The sequence below is a fragment of the Schistocerca gregaria genome, chromosome X (assembly GCF_023897955.1).
Source record: "Schistocerca gregaria isolate iqSchGreg1 chromosome X, iqSchGreg1.2, whole genome shotgun sequence".
Lineage (NCBI taxonomy): Eukaryota > Metazoa > Arthropoda > Insecta > Orthoptera > Acrididae > Schistocerca > Schistocerca gregaria.
The window spans coordinates 457,690,173-457,705,127 of NC_064931.1; positions in this window are offsets into that span (position 1 = coordinate 457,690,173).

Consider the following 14,955-nt stretch of genomic DNA (forward strand, 5'->3'; position numbering starts at 1 on the left):
CACTCTGGTCTAATGCTAGCCCGTGCCTTCCATCTGTTTGTGTCGATTCCTAAGCTCTCCATATCTCGTTTACAGGTGTCCTTGAACCTCAATACAGGACGTCGTACAGGTCTTTTGGCTATAGAGATCTCTCCAAGCATTACCTTACGTGGTAATCTGTCAGCATCCATACGGTGGACGTGTCCTAGATAGGTGGAGTCGTCTCTGCTTCATGATATCAGAAATACTGTTGCATTTAGTTTTAGATAGCACTGCTTCGTTGGTCACTCGGTCCTTCCTCGTTACTCCGAGGATGTATCTCAGTCACCGCATGTGGAAAGCATGAAGGCGACGTTCTTGTTTGCATAGGTAGTCCATGTTACCGATGCATACAAAAGAATGATGAGGCCGCAAGTTTGATATACAATAATTTTGGTGGTTAAAGAAAGTTTGTTGTTCATCAAAACACGGCTAGAGAGTTTGCCAAAAGTTGTCGCAGCTCTTCCAATGCGAGCATCAATTTCCTTGTCAATAGACGTGTTTGATTGTATAATAGATCCAAGAAAGCAGACGTTATCCACGAATTGCAGAGTAGTGCCATCTAGTGTGATATTCGGCTTTGTGTTAGCACCCTGAACCATAATTCAGGTCTTACTGTTGTTTACACTCATCGAGAATAGGTGGCATGCTTGACTAAATCTTGATACTAGCTCTTGCAGCTCTTCTGCGGAGCTCGCAACAACCGGTCGGAGTGACCGTGCGGTTCTAGGCTGTACAACCTGGAACAGGGAGACCACTACGGTCGCAGGTTAAAATCCTGCCTCGGGAAAGGATGTGTGTGATGTCCTTAGGTTAGTTAGGTTTAATTAGTTCTAAGCTCTAGGCGACTGATGACCTCAGACGTTAAGTCGCATAGTGCTCAGAGCCATTTGAACAAACTATTTTACGAGTTCGCAACAATTGCAGTATCATCAGCATACAGGGGTTCACGAGCGACTATTTCGTAGCGCTTTTCTCTTACTGTTCAGAAGACTGACATTGAAAAGCCTTCCCCCTTTCCTAGCATGCAGATGTACTCCAAAATTGCAGTTCTCGAAAGCCACTTGGAGCAGACCCGAGAGGAAAATTCCAAAGAGTGTAGATGCCAACACACTGCCTTGTCTTACGCCACAGTTGATACATCACGATATACGTCACATTTATATATCCATTAGCCCCTTGGAGGAAACAAATATAGGGCCAGGCGGTTGTATTGAAACTTTGGATATCGTCTTTCAAGCCTGCATTCTCCTATTCACGAATGTAACTAAAACCAGTATTACGGTTTTCGGCACATAGAACTTGATTCTGGGTGTTACCTGAGTTTTTGTAGTTTTTTATGCCGAATTAGTCTTTGTCAATCGGTACTTATTAACACGTCACGTATTAAACATAGTTAAAAAATAGAAGTTATAAAAAAGCAATAAATTAATCTATGAAGTGAAATGAAGATGTATAACATACTAGACTAAGAGCGATTATAAATAATGAAAAAAACTAGGAATTATCAGAGGACAAATGCAAAATTGCAGAATTGTATATTACCAAGAAAAAATGATTGCTGCCTGTTGGAAACGGGCAGAGACTTTTGAATAAAAAGAGAGCAGCTGTATGAATTTCAAGAGCTCAAATGTCAAACTAATTCCAAGCAATAAAGAAAAGACTGAAAGTCTGAAGAAATGTGTAGAATGGCTTTACAGTGGAAATTAACTTAAAGCCAACACTACGCAAAGGGAAGAGGAAATAACTGAGGAAACATTGGGATATGTGATTCTGCGAGGAAAATGTGACAATGCTCTGAAAGTCCTGAGCCGAAACGCTGTTTTGGAGCACACGATATTTCCTAAGAATGTTTGAGATCCTTGAGAGAGCGAGCTGCGACAATACTGTTTCACCTGATGCGCGAGGTATATCAGACAGGTGAATACACTCCGACATCAGGAAGAATGTAACAACTGCAATTCTGAAAATGGTAAATACCGGAATGTGTAAACATTACCTACGTATATTTAATCACTCATGATTACAAAAAATTGGCCAGCAGCTGTGACAGAGCAGTTCTAGGCGTTTCGGTCTGGAACTGCGCTGCAGCTACGCTCACATGTTCGAATCCTTCCTCGAGAATACATGTGTGTATGGTGTCCTTAGATTACTTAGGTTTAAGTAGTTATATGTCTAGGGGACTGATGACCTCAGATGTAAAGTCCTATAGTGCTTAGAGTCATTTGAACCATTTGAACAAAACGTTGATGTGATTTACTTGTAGAAGAATAGAAAAATTGCTTCACACCACAATTGGGGATCACGAACTGACTGTGCCAGACAAATGTCAGAACCGCGTAGTCCCTACTGTTTTTACGACGTATCTTACAAAGATAACACTAACGTGACTTCGTATTTTAAGGAGAAGAAAGCTACCCTGAGAGATATCAAGCCCAGGAGTCGATCTCACACGAAACGTTTGGCAGTAACAAATACAGTACCCAATTATCACCTTCTGAAAGTGTTGGATTTAAACTTTCGTGCTTTGCTATTGATTTACAGTGAGATAACACATTTATGAACTAATTTCTTAACATTTGTAACATGCTCTGTTCACTGCGTCAAAGTAAGCAGTTCCCAACGTGTTACTGATACCAGACAGATTTTTGTCTTGAACATATTTGTATTGAGATTCACAAATGTAGTGCATATGAATGAAACGATTGAGTCTCTCATTAAGTAAGTAGCGTAGCAGTAACTGATTACTAACATCACTGTGACACGGTTTTTTTATTTCGATTTTAAGGCTGGCAATTCTAAAGTGAACAAAATCTGTAGGAGACGTAGTATTATTCTACACGAATTGCGTTATGAAACTGGAAATCAAAAATCACCAATTTCATTTCATAATAATTCTTCACTTCTTTTGGGTTATTCATTTTTATTTCGAGGCACACATCACCAGAGCATCAATACGAGAAAATTGCTAAAATAATACTGAACTTAAGGTTGACATAGCACATACCCACATTAGTAACTGCATTTAGCGTACAATAATACAGGAACTCGAAGAAAATTTCAAAACACGTAGGGCAGATTTGGTCACATCCTCTCTCGACTTCAACATGCCACAACCTTGATAATTAATGGAATCCGGCACTTAGTGTAATACACTTACAAATAGGTCATCACAGCGCAACTCACAGTGATATATCGACATGCCAACACAGATCGACTGTGGAGTTATAGATGTAACTCACGCATTGTGCACGTCTCTGCCGCCGATCAACGTCTCTGGCGCATGTGCATCTGTGGCCATACGCGCAGCTGCGCGGAACACGATTATGAAGGGAAGAAGCGATCAGTGGAGTGGCAGTCTTGCGGCTCACTCAGAAGATAGCTAAACGCTATACAGGCGAAATATTAGAAGAAGAAACAAAATTCTTGCGGCTGCATACCTGGAACTTAATGGAACAGTGTTTGCGCCACCAAAACCTGAAGATTCGCTTAGGAGAATGTTGGCTGTAATGCGGTCATTCACATTCTCGAGGTAGCGGGAATAATACAAGGAGCAAAAACTATCTAAAATTTGTGCACAAAAGGAGACCGTCGTTATAAAAGCAGGATGCCTGAAAGCATGATAATGTCTCAGAAGGGATTAGTATAGGATCGTTCTTTCTCTTCCATTTTATTCATTGTGTACATTCAAACCCCAATAAATAGTACTAGGGAGAAATTCGGCGAAGAAAATAATGTTCAGAGAGTAGAAAGAAAATCTTAGCTGCACGAGGATCACTTTTGAAATGATGTTCTCAGATGACCATAATCAAAAGGCAGTCAATGGTAATAGAGTACAATGGAATTACATCGTGTGCTGCGGACAGAATTAAGTTGGGAAGCTATACACTAAAAGAGATCAACGATTTTTTGCTGTGTGCACTCTACTTTACTTATAGTAAGAAAATTATTGACATGAAATATAAATTTAAGTATTGAGAATTTTCGCTGACAATTTTTCTAATAAGTTTAACCTTGTCTGGATGAGAAACTTGGACGATAATTACCTCAGACAAGAAGAGGGGAGCTACAAAGTAATGCTTAATAACAAATGGTTAGACCATTTAATAATCTAGAAGTACTGAATTGTATTTGTAAAAACAAAAGAAACTTGTAATACAGTTTCACCAAAAGGAAGCATCGATTGAAAAGACACATGCAGGCTGCTAGGAATCGTCAGTCTGGAAATTCAGTATTTCGACACCATCAATGTCCATAGTGTGCGGAAGATACCAGATTTCAGGCATTTCCTTTCAACACTGCCAACACAGTGTCTGAAAGCTCTCATTTAACGACCGAGAGCAGCGGTGCTTGCGTAGAGCCGTCAGTGGTGACAGCAAAGCACCAGAGCATGTATCAGTTGGAGCAGTCATTGTTTGACATAGGTCAGTGGTGCCAAATTCGGCGTTAATCGGCTGTGGCAGTAGATACCCATGCGATTGACTTTGTTAACAGCAGGTTGTCGCCTGCAGCGCCTCTCTTGGACTTGTGACGATATTGATTGGATGCTAGACTACTGGAAAAACGTGGCCTTCTCAGATGGGTCACGATTTCAGCTGGGAAGAGTTGTTGGTAGAGCTCGAGTGTGGCCACAGAGCCAAGTTTTTAACAAGGCTCAGTGCATGCTGACGGTGGTTCCATAACAGTGTGAGCTGTGTTTACATGGAATGGACTGGATCCTCTGGTCAAACTGAACCGGTCATTGACTCGAAATTGTTATGTTTGGCTACTTGTGGACCATCTGCTGCTATTCATGGACTTCATGATCCTAAAAAACGATGACGTTCTGTGGGTTGACAACGCGTCTTGGTACTGGGCCTCAATTGTTCGTCTCTGGTTTGAAGAACATTCTGGACAATTTGATGGAATTATTCGTCAAACCATATGCCCAGATACGGGACGTAACTGAGAGGTCAATTTGTGCATAAAATCATGAAATGATGGACGGCTATAGAGGTATGATTTCTCAATATTTCTGCAGGGGACTCCCCACCATTTTTGAAATCCATGCGACTTCTGGTTCATGCACTACGCTGTACAAAATGAGGTACCTGTGTGGTGTTATTATAAATATATTATAAGATGGATGTACTAGTACTGCTTTTCAAAAGTGTTATACAAACGTGCAAGTGGTATTAGTTTGCTGTTTGCTGCTTAATGGAATCCTTAATGAAAAAGATAACATGCCATTATCCACTTGCAACTGAAACATACATGAAAAAATCCGATTTATCTGATTATAGATGTTCATCCTAATTCACAAAAACTCGTAATGAATAGTAATGAAGATGAAACAAACAAAATGATTTTAAATGCTTTGCGTGGATAGGCATGCTTATGTAAAAAGCACTTCAGTTTTGGCGAAATAGTGAGTTGACGGACTATGAGTATATAACACACACAAGGAGAAAAGTGAGGCACACGACAGACTGAGTATTAAAATCAAGTGTCTCATTATGAGACATTTTCAAAGTAGCAAAGCTAATTGTGGTATGCTTTAAATCACTATTACATAGGATGATTACTTTCCAAAACTGCAAGTTTCGAAAATTCCACTATACGCATCTGTTCACATTAATGCTCGTGTAGGAAAACTGGGCAGTCTGGTACTATTGCCAGATGGCCATTAAACATAAAAAATCTAGTACGAGTGATCTGTCGGTAGCAAAGGAACGTGCGGCTGCTGATTGAATTATGGTGATTTTTTTCTTTATCTGCTGTTGTAGTCCATCCTTGTAAGCGCAGAATTTTTTCAGTCAGTTACTGTACACAAAATTCACCATATTCCGTTGTTACTGAAAACCGTTTTACTGTAAGATAAAAAAATGACACACACCTTTTGTATAACTAACTAACATGATATGTAGATAAACTTGTATTTGCTGTTCTTTCACTGATACATTATACACTTTTTCACCATTTTCATTGTTACGTCTTAGTTGGTCTTTCCTATAGTTATATAATCTACAGAATAATTTTAGCACACGGTTGAGGTCTGCTCTCCATCTCACACCTGTTGAGATTCTGTATGAATTTCAGCTGTTGACAGAGCATCCAAAACAAAGAATATAAAGGTATAACTACCTTAAAACAATTCAAAGTGTCTAATTTTCACACCATCTTAATTGCGTTATATAACACTGAGGAACATACACGATTAACACGTTAAAAATATGATATAGGTATAGAAACTGCAACAGATTTAGACTACGAGATCCCGCTTGTGTATGCCTACTTGTGACTCATGAAATGTGGAAGGTTGTGTATTTCACTGTCTACTAAAGCCACATCACTCTTTAAACGAAATAATATGTAATGATGTAGATAAAAACAAATTAAGCATGTTTATCTGAAACAGGGCTAACGTAACACACCATGGTTAAACTTTCCCACTGATGTCTTTTAATTCGATTCCTCATTTCCAAAAGTAGGTTATTTCCGTTTAAAAACCACTTTTTTGTGACATTCAAGTAATTTGGAGGAAAGTATAAAAGAAAGCGCATGAACGACTCACTTGGTTGATACCAAGATTATCCAAGAGATGGAGCTGGCGTCTCTGCTAGAAAGGCGACCTATACTATCAGCTTTAAGCTCGCTCAGCAGCAGCCCACCGCTTCATTTGACCACATCATCGAAAAGCCAGCAGTGACACGCGTCATTCCCGAGCTGTCCATTGTGTAGAGAACACATGAGCTATTGGTTAGTGCAGGCCTATTTGTTTGATTTGCAATCTGACTATAGATATGGATCTTCTCTCTTCCATGCTAAGTATTTTTGGTAAGTACTATTACTCAATGAATAATTTCTTTCTAGTACTATCATTTTGATTTGCGCTTCCAAATTAATGGTTGCTTTTCATGGTTTATGAAATGTTTTGAATCGATTCCTCAGACTACTGCAGCTTATTTCAGTTTCTCAAACCAAATTTGGATGTAATGAATGTATTGGGTCCCAGTGAAGGTGAGCAACTATCGACATAGATTTGACATTTTGGTGGCAGGATCGGTGGTAGAAGGCTCACAATAAATCTGCCAAAAATATAACCCTGAGATAACTTTTTAAAAAAAATTGCAGGTGATGAACTCGTTGATACCTTAAACAAACATTTTAATATAGCTGAACGGTCATAATTAAATGTGGTCTACTCACATAAAGGATTGCGCAGTTGATGGTCCCCTATTACGAACAATTCTTTTATTTACAGTTTGTATTGATTGCTACTGTCACATTGTGATAAATTGTTAGGAAAGTGAAAAACGTTACCCAATTGTAATTTTGCGTTCGTTCTTCTGTTTCAGTTTTTAAAGCAGCACTTAAAGAACCTACTGCCTATTCTGAGAATTTCACACCCATCGTTCCTGGATATAAGCTGTCTGATCGTCAGTTTGAGTAAGTACTACATAGCATGTTCCTACCATTTATGGTACTTCTGCTAGCTTCATTTGAATCTTACTCAGTTTAGGAAAGGAATGAATGGACTTTGAGATTAAGTGTACAATATAAATACTAAGCAACGGTCTGTATAAGGGCAGAGAATTCGCTGTATTTTTATTAGGTATGATTACCATGTTGGTTGTAGTAATTTTATTTTATTTATGATTTGGCATTTGACTAATAAGCAATCCCAGCTAGCAAGTTACAACCTACTTTTACATATTAACCAGTGTTTAAGGTTACAATGTTTTACAATTTAATAACAACAGAAATTGAGTTATGTTTACTATCATACATGAAGTCATCAATATTATTTGCTTGCCTTGTGTGCTACGGCAATTATGCCACACGATTTTCACTTCTGTTTATTACTAAAATTATCTTGCCTAATCATATAACGAGTTGCTCATCAAATTATAGTTAATTGCTACAGGGAAACTATTTCTTAAAGGAAACTAAACTGATTGCTATATACATACTACATGTAACAAAATGCTCTAAAGCTACACACAGGCATTTGCTTCACTTCCTGTCATCTTAATTTACAAGACGATATGGGTGGTCCCGTACATGGGATACTCATTACAAGAGTTTCTCATGGTTTCGTGCATTAATTCGAACATATACTACTTTATACTCTCAAACAAAGACAATGCAACTAGGATTGACAGTCATGAGGGTGATCTGTAGTTGTAGCTACCGCTATGAAAATACTTTTATGTCTAGGTTCTTCAACTTGCATAGAACCGTCGAAATTTTCTACTACTGTAATATTATTTTTCGGCTACATTCTGTTTCATATAGAATGTTCCAATATCATTCGATAAGGAAATGAATAATTAATGAACGTTCTTGGATGATTTTAAAATTATCTTTATGACACAACTGTTATTTATTTGTTTAATAGATATAATGAAATTTAGCTGCTGTGACACTTAAGTTAGCAAATTCCTCTCAAACATTACTAATAATTTTACTTTTCTGGGTTTCAGGAATGCTTCATACTTCAGCCAAGTATCCAGAGTGTCACTGACAATGGATCATTACACAGTATCTACTGACATGGGGGCTTCACTAAACAGCGTGATGAACTTGATTTCACCAAGGAGACTACTGCTATTCAGACGACAAACACACTGAGGTCTGAAGTGGAAACTGTGTAGCATATCCAACTGTATACCACAGAAACATTTCTTGCTGGAATGGGACACCTCAGAAAAGGGTACAATGAGTACAATTTGACAACAGATCAAGCTAAACTGGGCACACTTACCCCTCAACCAGAGCACAATACAACAGTAGGGAATGATACATCAGTATTACAGACAGAGAACATGCCCTTGTATGCAGCTACCACTCTTCACAAATTAACCACAATCATGGTAATATTACTCAGTGCTGCTCTAATCACAGCATCCATGTGGAGAATATGGAGCAGCTATTTTAGATCCCTCCCTATTGAGTAAAATACCAAATGCACAATGCAGTACAGTAATGGAGAGTTCCTTACTGTCGAATATCATGACACAGTTACTGTTTAGAATGCTTAAAATACCCACTCCATGAACTTACCCAAACACACCTAGAAACAAATATCTCCTCTCCTCTGTTCCACCAAACTTAGTTTTTGATTCCTTTTCACCTTTTACCCTTCTGCCCTTCTGCCCGTATCCTTAGTGTCTAAGTGATCCATTACTGCATATGTCAATATGCACACATCCCCCCCCTCACCACACACACACAAGAATATACAAAATTCGAATATGCTCTTCAGTTAACAACAGTGTCATAGTGGATACTGCTATGTTCAAATTTACCCTTGTATCACAGAGAACCATTATTCTTTTGAAATCTGTATTCTACCAGCAAATTTAGGCCTATGTGAAGTGAATTATCATGTCAAGAGTGTAATTTCCTGGTGGTATCATAAGAGCTTCCGAGTATTATATCTTGTCAATGTTACCACATTCACTTTTCTAAATTACCCTTGTACAGTTTATGAAAACTGAGATTATAGGTAAACTAACAATATCTGGTGACTATGACATTGTCACACAATGTGTTTCACAAAGCAAATAATTGATTTTCAAAAGTGGCTGAATATACAGTTTTGTCAATAATATCACTTTTGCTTTTATGTTGAATTTAAGCAACGTTTGTGTAGTTACAGATGCCAAATTTAGTTTATTCTTTGTATGAGTATTATAATGTAATATATATTACTAATAACTTAGGTGGAACATGATAATGTTTGTAGTATGTTTTATAGAATATAAGATTGTTTTACAAGAGCACTAACCCATGTTACCTCTTTTGCTTTGATATGTAATGTATACAACATTTGTGTAGTTACAATTATGAATTTGTAGTAGATCAATATGAAAATAAATAGCTTTTGAATAATATCTGTTGTCTTAAGTTTCATTGTCTGCTGTTGTTATGCGACTGCAATTCTTATTAAATATATTAAGATTCCTTATTAGTTTTAAGAGGACCAGACCTTATCGATGTAATGAATATTGCTTATGAGCGTCCTTAAATAATAAAATTTATAACTTTTCTCTAACTGTGTGTGGAGTGGACATTACACAAAGCTCCTAATTAGCCTCAAAAATGGTGTTACCCTTCCAGCGATCAGTGAGGGGAATGGAATGTTAGGTCATTGATGGAATGAGCGAGAAAGGAAGAAAACGTTGTCAATGTATATAGAGCATATTAAGGTAAGCATTACACTGCATAAAACGTATGCCTTCAATCCCTGGTTGATGTAGACCTTAATGAAGTCATCATAACTATATACATCCACTAAATGGACTCTTACTGAATGACTATAATGAAGACGTGGAAGCATATAAACATCTCTCTAAACACTGTCAGACAAATAATAATTTTGTAATCTATCCTGGAATGTAGATACGTGCTGCAGATGTTTCTTTTAATGCAATGGGGATGATGTAAGTAAGATCCACTTTATTGATTAGCAGACAGGTTAATTTAGTTATAAAACAATTCTCACGTTAAATTATTATAATCCTTTAACTTTTACTGTAATATATATTACAGTTTTATGTTAGTGGTCACAATTCTCTGTGAACTGTGTTTCTAAGGCTTACATTTTCTTTTTCTCTAGGATGTCGAATGCTTTACCTGAAAGATAAATGTTGACCTTACGCAACTTCCCTTAAACTTAGTTTTATGATAATAACAGCTAAGCAAAGGGATCAAACATTAATTCAGGGAGCCAGATTAGAGGAAATTTTTGTGTTGAATGCACATCAATAACCTGAAATGAAAATGGAATGACAGCTGTAAGATAATTCCAATTGTAGGTAATGCATATATTAGAGTGTGTCTACTGCAGTTTATGTGATTTAACATGTATGATAGTATTAGCTTTAGCATTTGATGTTGGAATAAATAAATTGTTAATATCATGGGGCAAAGCTCAGTGCACACAGATCCGGAAACATAACATTATCAGACAAACATTTTATTATAATATATGATGATCGAACCATGAAGAATAGTGATACAATTAAATTACTAAGAACAAACAGCTGTCTTCGAAATTTTGTATTGAGCAAGCTTATGCTGAACGCAGCTGGCCGTGGCTCTAACATAAGTGGATGTATATTCTACGAGCTCTCCTGATCAGAAATTATTCTCTGGCTTTCCCAATAGTATTTGTAATTGAGAAATCTGTGTGGTATCTCTTTTTACAAAGGATATCCGTAACTGAGAAAATAATATTAGATTAATTTGTGAGGTTTCATACTGAGATTGACCACAGTGCTGTTTAGAAATGAAGATAATTTAGCTGTTAAAAAACACAAATTCTCGTGCAACATTTAGCATTAACATGTAGCTACTTATTAAATAGGAGCTCTAGTGTTAAGCATACCTACTCCAGAGAGAGAATTGCCATTCACCTCTACGATAACGTATTAATTGCTAAGGTTAGACCTCTTGTAGTGCATTAATGAAAAAGGTGAACTATAGTCCTAATAAACTAAAGATGGTACCGCTTCTTGCAAGCACGCAATGTTCTTCGTTTTGTATAATTTCCGAACGTGTTTCACCGAATTTGTGTTATCATCACTAGATGTTCTCTTTTATTCTGTCTCTTTCCGTGTTTTACTTTAAGTGTGTCCTTTGGCTGCCAATAGAAGGTAGCAATAAGTTAAATTAGCACGGAATCTCAAAATGGCTTCGGGCACCGTGTCCTGAACTGTATTTATTATTTAAGTGCTAAATGTATCGATACAACTTTATATTTAAATTAAAGTTTCCTAGTAAGGATTTGAAAATTCTGGATGTTGTTTTCATTCTGTGACTTAATGCACTTCACACTGCAGATTTACATTCCAGCCACAACAAAGACGCAACCTTCATAACTCGCCATGACTATTAGATAAATTCTCTATAAGCGCAAAAATAATAAGAACAAAAAATTTATCAGGCAAGTAACAAACAAGATCTACTCAGGACAGGTCGGGTGTAGCAGTGATGATAGCCTTTATTATTACACACTTGCTGCTGATTTTTGTCGCCAGCCACAGGACACATATTACGCAAAAATTGAAAGAATGCAGAAAAAATCTGTTTGAGGTGAAATGGCAGTGGCTAAAACTCTTTGGAAGCTAAACAAAGTAAAGGATATTTTGTACTCGCAAGAAGCGGTCTACCCTTAATTTATTATTATTATTTGCAAGCACAAGAACTTAGCTCAAAACTCCATTTTGTTAGAGAATAGTGAAGTGCTAAGTATTGATTTTTGGCTCTCCATTGCCTTGAGAGCCTACCATGAGGTAGATTTCTTTCCCTTTCCGCTACAGTATTTAAGAGTTTCCTAATCAAACTCATTATTATTATGCAAATGTTTTCTTCACTGCTGTTGCCTCATACAATTCATTCTGCTATGGAGTATACTATCGTATTTCTGCAATTACTTGAGATAAAAATTATAAATATACGAGAGCCTTATTAATCTGTATGGTGCCTGTAGCCGTCCGGAGTAGACGCGAGGTCAGGGTCGGCATGTCACGGATTGCGCAACCCTTCCCGACAGAGGTTCGAGTCCTCCCTCGGCCATAGGAGTGTGTGTTGTTCTTAGCATGAATAGGTTTCAGTAGTGTGTGAGTCTAGGGAGTGATGGCGTCAGCATTTTGGTCCCTTAGAAATTCACACACATTTCAAAATTCATTTAGATGCCTGTAGAAATTTAAAAAAATATGATTCTGGTGCTCCTAAATGAATGGAAAGAGACTATGACCATATTTATCTCTGTTCTCCATTTACACGTAGTGTTAGTCCGTCAGAAATCCAACAACACCGTCAGGCGAATGAAGAGCTAGGTATCGCAACACCATATTCCAGATTATTTGCATTGGCGAAACGTCAGGCGAATGTACAACTCACAGGTACTATGAGTGTGCACAATAGATAAGAGTCAAACTAGGGAGTGTCGTGCAGCTTTACACCAATATGTGACATGTTGCATTTGTCCACGATGGCACTTCAAAAAGCAGGCCGCCACTTTGTTATCAGTAGACTAGAGTCGAACAAGTACACATAAATACAGAAGGAAATGTTGCAATTGGGTATGTCTGAAGGTCCCAGTTTTCCCCTCCCTTCAGGTCAACGACGAAATTCACATGCGTCTCTAATATCTGCATCTGGTATGTGTGCCAGTGACATTCATGACGTGTTCACTAGAAAGTGCGAGATACAAACAGAAAGTATCTGCATAAAGAGGCTTCAGACACGTTAATCAGTATGAACTTGCAAGTGAAACGTTATATATAGTTTTTGGGACCATTTCTATTTCCCTGTCAGACCCAAATGGACAATTTCATGGATTTCTTAACAAAAACAATCAATTATAAGACGAATAAGCTCTCCTACACACCGGAAATAACCAGAAGCAAGCCTGTCTCTAGGTAACTGATGAACTGCAGAAATGCTGCACAGCGAGCGTAGGAACACCTGAGTAATTGTCATCTGACCGTTGTTCAACGTTAGTTATTGCTAGTATTTCTAAACAACGAGTATTATCGATACTCTTCTAATCGCGAGTGCAGTGAAAACGAGGTACTTGACAGAAATGGAAGTTTACAGGGCAGCAGCGTTTGAGGTTTGAATGTACAAAAACCCTACTGATTGTGTACTAACCTCGCAAACAGAACAGGTCTGTTTTTTTCTGCTGTCGCAGTACACATCATACAATATTTGTTAGGATTTTGAGATGAACGTGCCTTCTCTTCAATTTGGAAAACGTCACAAATCTTTGAAGCAATATTAGACTTATTAGACAATACGTTACTTAATGCTGCTCGGACTCGCAAATGTTCTGAAACAAATTTATAATTTTAATACTACAACTGACGAAGAAAATCGGCGCCGGCCGCGGTGGTCTCGCGGTTCTAGGCGCGCAGTCCGGAACCGTGCGACTGCTACGGTCGCAGGTTCGAATCCTGCTTCGGGCATGGATGTGTGTGATGTCCTTAGGTTAGTTAGGTTTAAGTAGTTCTAAGTTCTAGGGGACTAATGACCACAGCAGTTGAGTCCCATAGTGCTCAGAGCCATTTGAACCATTTTTGAAGAAAATCGCTTTCTCTTGTACAGCTCTCTGGGCTATTAGCAGCTTCAGTCACTAATCAATTGATACATAGAACATCAAAATCTCTTTCTAATCGTACAAAATGTTGTATGTAATACTTGCGGGATAACTTGTCGGAACCCAGCAGCTGTGTAATACAATCGGAGTAGTATACGAAGAGCATACACTCGGATTAATATCGAAGATATTTATGGATCGTTCTCCTATTACCTCTCAGGCAGGCCTCTATAGTGACATATGCGTTCAAGTGCGCCAACAGCTTATCTAGCAGCCCCAAACCACTGAACATGTACCACAGTTCTCGTCAGTCATATTTGATTGATTCGGTTTTGAAAGTAAACGATTACAAACTAACTGCGAGAGAGGAATCTGACTGATCAGATAGTATTTTGTGTTACGTCCTTCAGGTTACTATTAAATACTTATTCTTAACATGAGGGATTGAAAACGTCCATGTGTGTTAATGTTGTTTGTGATAACTCTATTTGCTGTATAGCAGGCTAGTACGGAGATTCACGTTTGACGTAGCCATTCCACACGCTTTTAAGTTGACGGAAGTGTCTAGCCAGTCGAAGACTGTTCACAAACATTAGAGACGTGTTCTGTGTCCCCGTGTGACTACCTCAACTGTACGACTTGTGGCTGCGTTATTTTCGCACATTCCTTCTCTTCGCAACTCACCGCCTTCCATACGTAACTTAAAAACGTCCGACTGCCTAATGTCATCTGAAGCGCTACCCTTATTTTCATTAAAGCACAACGTAGATAGTGAATTCACGTCACCTTCTAGGCCTTATATACCTGTCAGCTATTATTGGTATTACCAAATGCAAGCAAAACGAAAA